This window comes from Saimiri boliviensis, chromosome 8, assembly GCF_048565385.1.
Source record: "Saimiri boliviensis isolate mSaiBol1 chromosome 8, mSaiBol1.pri, whole genome shotgun sequence".
NCBI lineage: Eukaryota > Metazoa > Chordata > Mammalia > Primates > Cebidae > Saimiri > Saimiri boliviensis.
In genome coordinates this window covers 64,913,493-64,927,477 of record NC_133456.1, presented here as the reverse complement: position 1 = coordinate 64,927,477, position 13,985 = coordinate 64,913,493, and the positions used below count along the sequence as shown (strand labels likewise).

Here is a 13,985-nt window from a genome sequence, read left to right as displayed (position 1 = left end):
CAAAGTTGTATTTTATGGCTCTCTCTTGCCTTTAAGCAAGATTAAGAATCAACAAACTTCCATATACGCTAAGAGATATAATAGACTGGCATAGCCACATGGTGCTTCATCACAGATTTTGCGTACTTACTCTAAGAATTATCAACCAAACAATATGTGGGAGTTTGGTTTGTAATTTAATTTTAACAGATATTTAATAGAGAGTTGCTCTACTTCTCCCCTATGCCTAGCATTCAGTCTGTAGCCACGTCTGGCATATTTTACCTCTAAAATAACTTCTCTCTGTTTCCACTACTGCTATACTCAAAATTTTGAAATCACTCCCTATACTAGTTTGCTAGGGCTGCCATAACAAAGTATCACAGATGGGTCACTTCAACTATGAAAATTTATTTTATAAGGTCTGGAGGCTAGAAGTCCAAGATCAAAGTGTCAGCAGGTTTGGTTGCTTCTTTCCTTTTCTTGCACATGGCTGCCTTCTTGCTATGTCCTCACATGATCTTTCCTTTATGCCATGTTCTCTTAATGTACATTTTTGTGTATCGAAATTTCCTCATCTTATAAGGACACTGATCAGATTGTACTAAGATCCACCCTAAAATCTTCATTTTAACTTAGTCACGTCTTTAAAGACCCTCTATCCAAATGTAGTCACATCTTGAAGTACTGGAAGTTAGGACTTCAATATGGGAATTTTGGGGAAAGACAATTCAGCCCATAACACTCCCTGCTTTTCGCTTGACTTCAAACAGCTTTCCAACCATACTTTTCTAGTATGTCAAGTATGTCCTTAAACACATTATACGTTTGCTAAATATCTTTGCATCAATCACTATTTCTGAAGAGATGTCCAAATTAATAGCCTGATTTATGCCGTCTTATTTTCCAGCCTATCTTTTCAAACACAGTACTGGTTTTACATTTTGATCTGCTAGGCAGCTAAAAGCATGGGTCTTCCCTCTATCCAGGCAGAAACATCCCATCTCCGTGATTCTTTTTACCACTGTTCCTAACTCAAATGTTAAACTCTAGACCAAACTTTCTTTTATACTGGATAGGAGATATCTATTGACTCTTGAGAAACATCCATACCTCCATTTGTTTTTTGTTAATAGTCTCCTGCTGTAATTCCACTAAAAATCCCTAGAGGGTATTTGTGAAACTTCCCCACTCTCTCTATTAATCTATGCAAACCATCTGATGTCATATGTGGGCATATGACCCAGGGCTGGCCAATGACTGAATTTCACCTCCCAGGCTGTAGATATTGTTGAAATAACATGTGTTATCTAATGATTTCTGGGATTTCTTCTGGGACACCAGGGAATGTAAAGCTTTTTAAGTTAGGGTTGTTAAATAAGTAAAAACAAACCTGAGGCAACTAGTGCCTCGCTACCCAGCAGGATAAACAAAAACAAATTAAACTCCAGGAATAGCTTATTTAAACTGCAAAATCTCAGTGATTCAGAGCAATTCTAAATGCTGCCAAAAGGAATATATTCTTTATAAAATTATAACTAATGGCAGACTTCTCATCAGAATCATAGAGACAATGACGTTTTATCATTAAGGAAAAATAACTGTCAGCTTAGATTTCTATATTGAGATAAAGCAGAGGTAGGGAATAAAGTTAAAAATCTGTCATACATATAATAGCTGAGATAATTTGCCAACCTTAAATCTAACAGAAAGAGCTACTAAAGGATATGTTTTATCTAGAGAAAATGATCCATAAGTTAAAGGAATGAATAGAAGACAAAATAGTAAGAAAATAAGACTCCAGTAAAATTTGTTCATAAATCTAATGAATGTAGAATTAAAATTGTATGTATTTATAACAGGTATGTTTGTGATGATATGGTCACTGTGAATTAAAGTATGCTGGAGTATTATTTTAGGCACAAAGATGATGGAGATAATATAATAATAATTACTGTGTTTCTGAAAATGTGTTATTAACTATATACAGAAAAAAATCACATATGTTGCTGAAGTGACTGTAAACTGATATAACTACTTGGCAACATAATTTGCCAATATCTACTAATGCTGAACATAGGCATACCCTATGATCTAGAAATATCTCGTGGCAAATCACCACGGCACGTGTATACCTATATTACAAAACTGCATGTTCTGCACATGTACCCCAGAACTTAAAGTATAAAAAGAAAAGAAAGAAAGGGCCTGTTTAATTGAGAAATACAAAAAGCAAAAGTATCTTCTCTTAAGTCCCCTGCTAAAAATTAATTTAATTCCATTGTTTAAAAATATTTTTCTACACAGTTCACCTCAGTCAATCTAAAGTGATTGAGTCTACTCTTGGTATACATCTGGAGATCACTACTTAAAATCTAGTACTAGGTTTTCATACAATAAAGGCAAAAACTTGCCATTTTAGCGTATGTAAGGAGACTAAGCACCTATACCTACAAGTAATAATAATAATAATACCTTTATTGAACATTTAGTGCAGACTTAATAAGTTTGAATTTATTTATGTGTGACTTGTAAGCTTATAAAATCATATAAAGTGAGCAGAAAATTGTTTGACCCTAAAATTGTCTTTAGATTCTTATTTCTTAACTGACACACCACATATTAAAGTGTCATAAATGACCTCTTTACCTCAAGAGACCTTCCTAGAAAATTGCAGGAAACTTGATATTTAATGAAAAGAAGTCCTTATACATTATCTCACTGAAGACATGTATACACATGCAAGCTGGGTGTGGTAACTTATGCCTGTAATCCCAGCACTTAGTGAGGCTGAGGCAGGTGCACTGCTTGAGCCCAGGGTTTTGGGACCAGCATAGGCAATATTACAAGGCCCCATCTATACAAAAAGTAATTAAATATTTGCTGGGCATGATGACAAGCACCTGTGGTCCCAGCTGCTTGGGAAGACTGTGGTGGGTGGATCACTTGAGCCTGGGAGGTAAAGGCTATAGTGAGTGGGTCGTGATTGCACCACTGCACTCCATCCACCCTGGGGATAGAGTGAGATCCTGTCTCAAAAAAACAAAACAAAACAAACAATAAAGGAAAAGAAAAACAAAAGAAAGGAAAATAAATATATACACATATCTGCACACACATAAACCACTCTATCCCTAGCACCTAAGATAATCTGAAAAGCAGTAGAAATTGAAAAAAAATATTTAATGAGTGAATGAACAAATGAATGAAAGAGACATGAAGCTGAATGCCTTTAAATGATCTTTACAAGTCAAGAAGTGATAAAAGTACATAAGAAACAACTGTAAAGTTTACTTTGGCAGGGTGTAGAGCTCCGTATTCCTGACTCAAACCCTAACTCAGCTGAGAAGATGTTGTAAATAAATCAACTTAGACGTTTTCTTTTTCCCCCCCACTTAGGGAACACAGTGGTAAACAAAAACATTTATCAAATACAGAGTCATAAATATCTAGGTGGCTATATTTCGCATTAATGACTCAATGCAGCCTTATCATTATAATGCCTGAATAAGTTCAATAGAAGGGTAGAATCTATAATAAGGCAAAAAATAGGCAAAAAAAGTATTGCAAATATAGATGAACAGTGTGTCCTTTTATAATTATATTTCTCACCAAGGCCACATGAAATACAATAATATACAGAAAATACACATCTTTCAAGTGTTCCAAAGAGTAGTACATTACTATCACTTCCAATTCATTGTTCCAACAAGGAATTACAGTGGGATACCTGGCTTCCTCTATGATGTTAATTATTTAATTTAATACTTATTTTCTGTGAAATATTATTTCTTTGTAGATTACCTTTGATTATACATAAATTGAAATTTAGGATTATTAAGGTGTACATAGGCATTAATGTGGTATTTAAGAAATGTAAAGAATTATTCATTCTTTTCTATCCCTATCATGAGATGGTGATTATCAATTCAAAGCTTATCTCAATTAATTAAATTTATTAATACTCTGGCTTAAACTACTTTTCCATGTGGAATTTCAGAAGACTATAAAATCTGAAATCTCAGAATACTCTAAAATAAAGTATTAAGGTTAGTAATGAGATAGAATTTCAAATTTATGAAAAGGCAAGAAAATGTGTGCATGCATGTGTGTGTGTGTGTGTGTGTGTGTGTGTGTGTGCATGCATGTGTGGGTGTATATAAAAATGAAAAAAAACAGTACAAATATAATTTCTGAAAAGAAATATAGAAGAGTGATTACTTCTAGGTCTTGAAATTATACCTAAAATAATCACATAAACTTTCTTTTAATTTTCTGGGTTTTTTTTTCCTCTATTTTGTATCATGAATGTTGACCATGGAATTAAGATAATATTTCTAAAATAATTTATGCAATCTTTACTTCTGATATCTTTTGACACTCTCAACTAAAAAAGCACTTTGTTGATTTTGGATTTTTGTTCTATGATCACTTAAACGTGAAATGACCCAAAGACAAAATACAGTTATAGAATATAACCAAGAATAAAATAAAATGAAAAACAACCTGTAATATAATGACGATAGATCCAATGTTTCTATTATTGGAATACCAGAAAAAAAAGAAGAGATCGGGGCTGAAAAAGTGTTGGAAGAAATAATAATTGAAAACTTTCCAAATTTGGTGACAAACAAACCTACAGACCCAAGAAATAGTACGAACCCAATCTGAATAAATCTAAAGAAATCTATGCCAAGACACGTTGTAATCAAACTTTAAAAAATTAAAGACAAAGAAAGGGTCTCAAAAGAAGCCTGAGAGAAATTATACATTACTTTCAAGGAGGCACTAAATTAAATAGACAGTATATTTCTCATCTGAAACCATGAAGGCTAAAAGAAGTGGCACAATATTTTTGAAATATAGAAAGAAAAGAATTATCAACAGTGAAATCTATACCTGTTGAACTTTATCAAATCAAAATATTAAGATAATTTTAGGCTGACAGATCTATCTTTAAAGACTGGTTGTTAGGGAAAGGTATTCAAGCAGGAAGAATTTTTTTAAAGGAATCTTGGAATGTCAGAAAGGATGAAGGAACAAAACAGAAAGAGAATTATGAGTACACATAATACACCATTTATTTTCTTATGAGTTTTGAAAGTCATATTTTAGTTTCAAAAAATTATAATGCCATCTGATATCTAAGACAATGATATTTAAAAATGAGGAAAGCAAAGGAGATGAACAGAACTGAAATAGAATCAAACTTTATGAGACACAGTTAAAGCAGTGTGAGGGGAAATTTTATAGCACTAAGTCCTTACATTGGAAATGAATCAGATTCAAAGTTTCAAATCAACAACCTAAGTTCCAACCTCAGGAAAGTAGGAAAAGTGGATTAAATAAACCTAAAGCAAGGAGAAGAAATGGTATAATGAAGACAAGAACAGCAGAAATCAACAGAATAGAAAATAAATCAATAAAGAACATCCATGAAGCAAAAAGCAGGTTTTTCAAAAATGTAATGAAATTGAGAAACTTCTAATATTCCTTATTAAAATTAAAAGAGACAAGGCACAAATCACCAACATCAGAAATAAAATAGGGAATATCACCAGGGAGCATGCAGATATTAAACAGATAACAATGGAATGCTGCAAATAGCATTGTACTCATGTATTTGATGACTTAAGAGAAACAGGAGGCAATTTCTCAAAACCACAAACTACCAAAACTCAACTGTGATAAAACAATTTGAATATCTCCATAACTTTTTGTCAAATTGAATTTTTAATTTAAAAGCTTCTCCCAAAAGAAATATTCAAGACCAGCTTGTGTCACTGGAGAATTCTACCAAATATTTAAAGAATCAATATGAATTTTACATAACGTATTCCAGAAAATAAAATAAGAGCGCATTTTCCAGCTTATTGTATAAAACCAATATTGCCCCAATATTACTCTTATGCCAAATCAGACAATGGCATGCCAAAAAACAAAAATCAAAACGAAAAAAAAACGAAACAACAGCAACAACAAAAACCATGCAGACCAATATCCAATACCTCCAGTGAACTTAGGCTCTAAAATGTTCAACAATACATAAGAAAACTAAATCCAACAATATGTAAAATGAATTACACAGGTTGACCAAATAGGATTTATTCCAGGAAGGTAGACTCTTCAATATTCAAAAAATTACTCAGTTCAATCTACTATATCAACAAGCTGAAGAAGAAAACATATTTTTATATCAATTGACTCAAAAAAGTATTTGGCAAAATTCAATACCTGTTCATGATAACAACTCTCAGAAAAATAGGACTAAATGGAATGCTACTCAACTTGCTAAGTGGCATTCACAGAAAACCTATACCTAATATTATGCTTAATTGTGAAAGACTGCTTGTTTCTACCCTAAGATTGAGGGAAAGATGTCTGCTGTCATCATTATTATTCAACATAATACTGGAAGTTACAGGAAGAGAAATTGGCAAGAAAAATAAAGCATATATATTGTAAATGAAAAATAAATCTGTATTTACAAAATATATGAAAATCCCAAGCAATCTACAAAACAAGGTAAAATAACAACAACAAATACTCTTTTTTTTTTTTTTTTTTTTTGAGACGGAGTTTCGCTTGTTACCCAGGCTGGAGTGCAATGGCGCGATCTCGGCTCACCGCAACCTCCGCCTCCCGGGTTCAGGCAATTCTCCTGCCTCAGCCTCCTGAGTAGCTGGGATTACAGGCATGCGCCACCATGCCCAGCTAATTTTTTTTTTTTTTTTGGATTTTTTAGTAGAGACGGGGTTTCACCATGTTGACCAGGATGGTCTCGATCTCTTGACCTTGTGATCCACCCGCCTCGGCCTCCCAAAGTGCTGGGATTACAGGCTTGAGCCACCGCGCCCGGCCAACAAAAACTCTTATAAAACTAAGTAAGTTCCACAAGGTCACAAGACACAAGATTAATGCACAAAACTTAATCTCATTTCTATATACCAACAATGACATACGGAAAATAAAATTGAAATATACTATCAGTTGTATCACTTCCAAAAGATAAAACTCTTAGGTATAAGCTCAGAAAACATATATTGGATCTGTATGCTAAAATTTACAAAATGCTAATGAAAGAAATTGAAAAAGACCTAAATAAATGAAAAGACATACTATGTTTATGGATTGGTAGACTCAACATAATAATGATGTAAATTTGCCCCAAATTGATCTATCAATTTAATCCAATTTTGATCAAAATCCCACCAAGGATTTGTACACATAAACAAGCTTATTCTAAAATTCCTATGAAAAGTCATTGGCCCTAGAATAGCCAAATCCCTCTAGACAGAGAATACAGTTTAAGCCTTACTATATAGCCACAGTAATCAAAACAGTGTAGTATTAGCCAAAGGATGGGCACATAGGTCAATGGTGCAGAAAAGAGGATGAGACACAGACATCCCCCGAAAAATGCTTGGCTGATTTTTTACAAATTGCAAAAATCAATACAATGGAAAAAGTTTAGCCACTTTAACAAATGGTGGTAGAGTAATAAGACAAACATAAGCAAATAAATAAATAAATAAATAAATAAAAACAAAAATAAAAAAAAAAAACCCTTTGACTTCAATGTCACAATTTATAAAAAATAAACTTAAAATGGGTTATAGACTTAAACGTGAAACAAAATCTGTATACTTTTAGAAATAAAACACAGGAGCAAACTTTGGGATCTGGACTTAGGTAGAGAGTTATTAGACTTGACACCAAAATCATGATCCACAGATGGAAAACTTGACACATATGGTTTTACCAAAATTTAAAACGTTTGCTTTGTGAAAGTCCATGCAAGAAAAATGAAAATACAAGCTACAAGATAGAAATAAATATTTATAATTCACATAGCTGACAAAGGACTAATATCTAGAATATATAAAGAACTCTGCAAACTCAACAATACAAAAAAAATCTAATTAGAAAATCGACAAAAAGCATTAGAGACCAAAGAGGATATACAAATGGCAAAAAAAACAGGCACATGGAAATGTGATAAACATTTATTAGTCATTAGAGAAATACAAATGAAAACTATAATGAGATGTCACCACACATCAATAAGCATTATTAAAATGAAAATTACAACACCAAATGGTGATGAGGAAGTGGTGAAACTGGATCAGTCATACACGGCTTTTAGGACTGTGAAATGATAGACACTCTGGAAAGCAGTTTACCAGTTTCTTAAATATTTAATCATGCAACTACCATATGACCCAGAATTTTACTCCTGCTCATTTATCCTAGAGAAATGAAAACTTATGTTCCCACATAAATATGTGCATGAATGTTCATAGAAGTTTTATTTGTAACAGCTAAAAACTGGTATCAACCCAGATGTCCTTCAAGAGTTGAATAACCAAGACTGGGCGCTGTGGCTCATGCCTGTAATCCCAGCTACTCTGGAGGATAAGGCTGGAGAATTGCTTGAACCCAGTAGACAGAGGTTGCTGCAAGCAGAGATTGCGCCGCTGCACTCCAGCCTGGGCAACAGAGCAAGACTCAGTCTCAAAAACAAAAACAAACTAACAAAAAAATAGTTGAACAGTTAAACAAAATTGTGGTTTACAGGTGTATACATACACAATGTAATAGTACTCACCAATAAAAGAAAATACACTATCAATATACAAAACTACTTGTATGAATATTTAGGAAATCATGCTGAGGAAAAACAAATGGTTATATGCTATATGATTACACTTATATTAAATTTTCAAAATGACAAAATTTTAGAAACGGAATACAGATTAGTGGCAGTCAGGGTTTAGAAAAGGAGGTGGAGAAATTGGGGAAGAAGCGCAATGTGTGTGGCTAAAAAAGAACAGGATGGATACTTGCGGCACTGGAATCCCTCAGTATTTTAACCAGGGTGATGATATATGAACTTACACCGGTGATAAAATGTGTAGAACTTCACACACACATAAAACAATAAAAGTAGGAAAGCTGAGTAAGATCGATGGATTGGTTGATGTTAATAACCTGGTTGTGATATCATACTATAGCTTTAAAAAGTTACCATTGGGGAAATTAGGTAAAGTGTACAAGGCTTCTCTTTACATTACTAACTCTTAAAACTTCATGTGACTCTATAATTATCTTTTTTTTTTAATGGAGAGAACATCCTCAAGGATTTTCCTTCATGAAAATGCTAGCTAAAACAAAAATTTACACTTTATGCCATGATCAGACACACTTAGGAGAGATTCCTTGGACTTCCAAAGGCTAGCAGTGTGATCTTTGGCTTGTCATTTAATGTCTCTGAGATTCTGATTCTTCTTTAATTGATACAAATCTCAGGCTTTCAGTGCCTCCAGACTCTAAAGATCAAGCCCAAATAATTTTTAGAGGGCTTTGAAGCTTCTGGGAGAAATAAGCTGAGGGAATATTGAGAGGGTATTGAAGGAAGAGTTCCTTATCTGACTGTGTCCCATTTATAGCACTTTATTTTATGTAAGCATTTATTTTCACAAACATAATCCAATTATGGTCTTAAAATATGTCCACAAATTCTTTGACATTCTTCCCTTCAAAAGGTGGAGTTGAACTCTCTCCTCTTGAAGATTAGGTAAAAGCAACATATGTGACTTAAAAGGGTAGGTAGTAAAATAAATTCTTGCTTCTGTCTCTTGGATCACTCCCTCTGAGGAGACCAGCTGACATATCATGAGGATGCTCAAGCAGCCATGTGGAGAGAGCCACATGTCAAGGTTCTGAAAATTCCTGCCAACAGTCAACACAGAACTGAACATGTGACTAGGACAGCCATGGGAGGGAATTCTCAAGCCCCACTCAAACCTTCAAATGACTGCATCCCCAGCTGACCACTAGATGGCAACCTCATAGAAAACTCCAAGTCAGGCCAGGCGAGGTGGCTCACGCTTATAATCTCAGCACTGTGGGAGGCCGAGGCGGGTGGATCTCGAGGTCAACGGGTCGAGACCATCCTGGCCAACATGGTGAAACCCTGTCTCTGCTAAAAATGCAAAAATTAGCCGGGCGTTTGGCACGCGCCTGTAGTCCCAGCTACTCGGGAGGCTGAGGCGGAAGAATCATTTGAACCCAGGAGACGGAGGTTGCAGTAAGCCGAGACTGCACTACTGTGCTCCAGCCTGGCGACAGAGCAAGACTCCGTCTCGGAAAAAAAAAAAGAAAAAGAAAAGAAAACTCCGAGTAAGAACCATCTATCTGAACTCCCAAATTCCTGACCTCCAGAAACTAGTTTATACATGTATTTGTTGTTTGAAGCTGCTAAGATTGGAGGTAATTGATTATGCAGCAACAGATTGCTAATTTATGATCTAGTTTAACTCTTATGTGGTTCAGAAATGTCAAAGAATTTTTTTCATGGTACAGTAATAGATAGACCCAACTAAATTCTGATGTCCCAATTTCAAATAAAGTGCCATGGATCTCTTCCTGTTTGTATGATGAATCTTCACTTTAAAATCCAAAATCGCTAACTTAAAGAGAGGCAAGTTGCTGTCAACCTTGGGTGGCATTCAAGAATAATAACACCCTTTACAGTCTGACAGGAATAGCCCTTACCCTGGATCCTGTGTTTTAGGTGGTTCTTTTCTGTTCCAGCCTCATTCTGCATGCAGAAAAAAAACCATGTATGCACACAAAGCCCTTCATGGTGCAGGACAGAGCTTGAGATAAAAAGAGACATTTTAAAGTATCATAACATCATACAATCCTTGCCACTCTTACCACTGGAAAGCCATGAACTAATTTGAATAGAGTGTGTGACCAGCTAAAATGAAGAAGATTTTATTACTCATGAAACTTTAATATAAATACTTTATAATATGAATCTAAACATGGCCTGCAGCTACCATGTTTCAGCATGGACTTCAAGGAGTTTTCAAGGAATTCAAGGAGCATTTAAAACTTGAACCTGGCATTCTAAGTCATTATGAAGGAATATTTATTAAGCTAAGAGCATAGACCATTACACTGGAGATTTTATTAGCTTTACTTTATAACTTTTAAATATTTAGAACTATGGTATGTGGCCTTCTTAATATATAGAATAAGGGGCTCTTGCTTTTAGTCCCACAAGTGACAGAATTAGGAAGCAGGCAACTGCTGTTTTCCCTTCATATTGGGGTAGGGGGTGGGAAGTCTCCTTTGAAAAGATCACACAGTCCAGAGAGACATTTTCACCAGGGCTGATCCCCAAAATCTATTCTAACTCTTAAGAGTTTATCAACTTAGCACATTAGTCACTACAGGGACCAAAGAACCAACCAGAAATATTATAACTATGATAACCCTTCAGAAAACCCTTCTAGGGTTCTAGTCTATAATTCTAGATTCAAGAGAGGATATAAGAATATGGTCTTCTGAGTTCAGTAGCCTACAGATTCAGTTACAATAAAAATCCTAATGATTACCATGTATTGGGGGCCCTATTAGCTGCTTTTCATGAATGACATTATGTAGTCCTTGCAACAACTGTGTTAGTGAGGTGCAATTAGCCTCATTATGCAAATGAGAAAGCCAAGATTCAGAGGTATGTTCTAGATCCTTTAGTGGGAAAGAGACAGATTACAATTCTGTATCATCTCAAAGTCAGTGCACATGATCACCATTCTTTACGGCAGTAGATCTACTTTGGAAGTATTTAGGTGTCACATTTCCCTGAGTTCTGGAATAGGGGAAAGTCTCCTTTGAAAAGATCATAGCAGTCTAGAGAAACATCTGCACCAGGATTGATCCCAAAAAACCTATTCTAACTCTTAAGAGTTTATCAACTTAGCATATTAGCCACTAATGAATTTTTATGTTATTATAAAAAATGTTATTTCTAACACATTATCAGTTCCTGACATCAAGCCCAAAAGAAAGAAAAATATCAGTGAATCAAGGCTTTAGGGATATCAGAAGAAAGATATGAACCAAAAGTTGAATTTATAGATAATAGAAGAAAGAAATCTTAAAGGAAAACATAAGGAAACTCCACGGGGAATATGAGTCTACAACCTAGTCTGACAGTTTCATGTTGCACCATAATTTAATATAATGGAGATATTCAGGCTCTAAACTATTCATATTAAAGTTTCATGAATAATAAAATCATCTCCATTTTAGCTGGTCACATATTCTATTCAAATTATTTTATGGCCTTCCAATGGTAAGAGTGGCAAGGATTGTATAATGTTAAGATAATTTAAAAGTGACTGCTTAAGTTGCTTGATCTTTAAATAATTCTTATTTAGTGAGAATCGAAAAGCACTGATGAGTAAATGAAGGGTGAAAGACATTTATAAAGGTTTGAAATATCATTCAGAAATGAACATATTCTAGTTAACACTTCATGTAACAATGTCAGCTTTAAAAGGAGTTGGCTGTATTGTTTAGTGCAACATTTTGTCAATTTAGCCAGAAAAATATATATTTAGTCCTACAATATTAGCAGTGTTTAAATGTCCTAGCATTTCCATTTTAGAAGTACATGCCCCCCAATCTTCCAAGAAAAACGCTTATATTAATTTACCATTGAACAAATGACATAGTCCTATAAAGAAAAGCCAAAACTTTTCTTTCACAGCTTTGCTTTTCAGATAGAATAATATTGTGCCATATCATCTAGTATTATTACTTACATAAAATTTTCTTCCAGGACGAAAATACAAGCGTGAATGATAAGTTTCCTTCTGAGCTGGCATCCTCACCACAGAAGGTAAACCTCTAATACACTGTGAAATCACAAACTGCCTAATATAATAAATTTCTTTTCCAGATAGCATTGTCTTTCACTTACTTATTTCTTCCATCTTTCATCCATGGAGTTTTATATTATTCTCACATTGTATACAGCAAAACAGTCAACACTTCATAAATAAATCATCTTTGCCCTTGACAAATCCATTAACCAAAGAAAGAAAGAAAGAAAGGAGGGAAGGAAGGAAGGAAGGAGGAAAGAAGGAAGGAAAAAGAAAAAAGAAAAGAAACACCCTGGCTTTAAGCTGGTCATTATTTGTTCCCTTGGATCGAGTGCACAAGTGAGTTTCAGCCCACAACAAAGTTTATTTGCCTTTATATTTTTTGTCCATTGTATATAGCATTGCTTTTATACAGACAGTATGTAAAAGAAACTCACAAGCTTAAAAATTATAAATATATAAATCCTTTTGACTGTGCCAAACTATTCTGAGAAAATCTTTTTCTCTCAAAATCCCAAAGTACATTTTTTAAATTCTCATTTGCCCTTCATAACTTCCTCATCTGTCTGTCCAAAACTCCTTCTTTTAAATAATGTTACTAACAACACCTGTCCTCAACATTAATATACATATAACCAAACATAAAATATATATATACTTATGCATATTCATATACTACACATACGCATATACATATGCAATTTATAACTGGCAAACTCACCTTCTCATTTACAAGGGCAATTCATTAGAAATTTATTTTCAGTTTACATCAACAAAGGTTTTTTTTTGTTGTTGTTAATATACATTCTTTTCAGTATGCCAAACTATCCTGAGAAAATATTTTTCTCTCAAAATCCCAAGGTAAATTTTTAAATTCTAATTTGACCTTAATAACCCCCTCATCTGTCCAAAACCCTTCTATTTAAATAATTTAACAATATATACTTCCAACATACACATACTACCAAACATAAATACATACATATTATGCATATCCATATACTACACACACACATATACATATGCAATTCATAACCGGCAAACTCACCTTCTCATTTCCAAGTGCACACAGCTCATTCCAAATTTATTTTCAGTTTATATCAGCAAAGGTTGTGTTTTTTTAAAAATCTAAAGCCAAACAAAGCACAAGACAATAAATTTAGAGTCTCCTCCTTATATTCCAAAAAATTATCCTGTGAAAGATGGCAATGAGATTTTACTCCTCTAGAGAAAGAAACCAATCTCCAAAATAATGTCCTAGGAAATAGCTTTTCCCTGAGATTTTCTTTTTTATTTTTATACAGAAAAAAATACAAATACAGAAGG

General features: G+C 34.0%; 1 long non-coding RNA gene across 1 annotated transcript in view; it reads right to left on the bottom strand.

The window, feature by feature from the left end:
- LOC141585262 (uncharacterized) overlaps positions 1 to 13,985 on the bottom strand; it is a 172,741-nt gene that overhangs the window by 153,014 nt on the left and 5,742 nt on the right. The window contains exon 3 of the long non-coding RNA XR_012518660.1: positions 13,708 to 13,787. This is a non-coding gene — a long non-coding RNA (uncharacterized LOC141585262). The remainder of the gene's footprint in view (positions 1 to 13,707; positions 13,788 to 13,985) is intronic.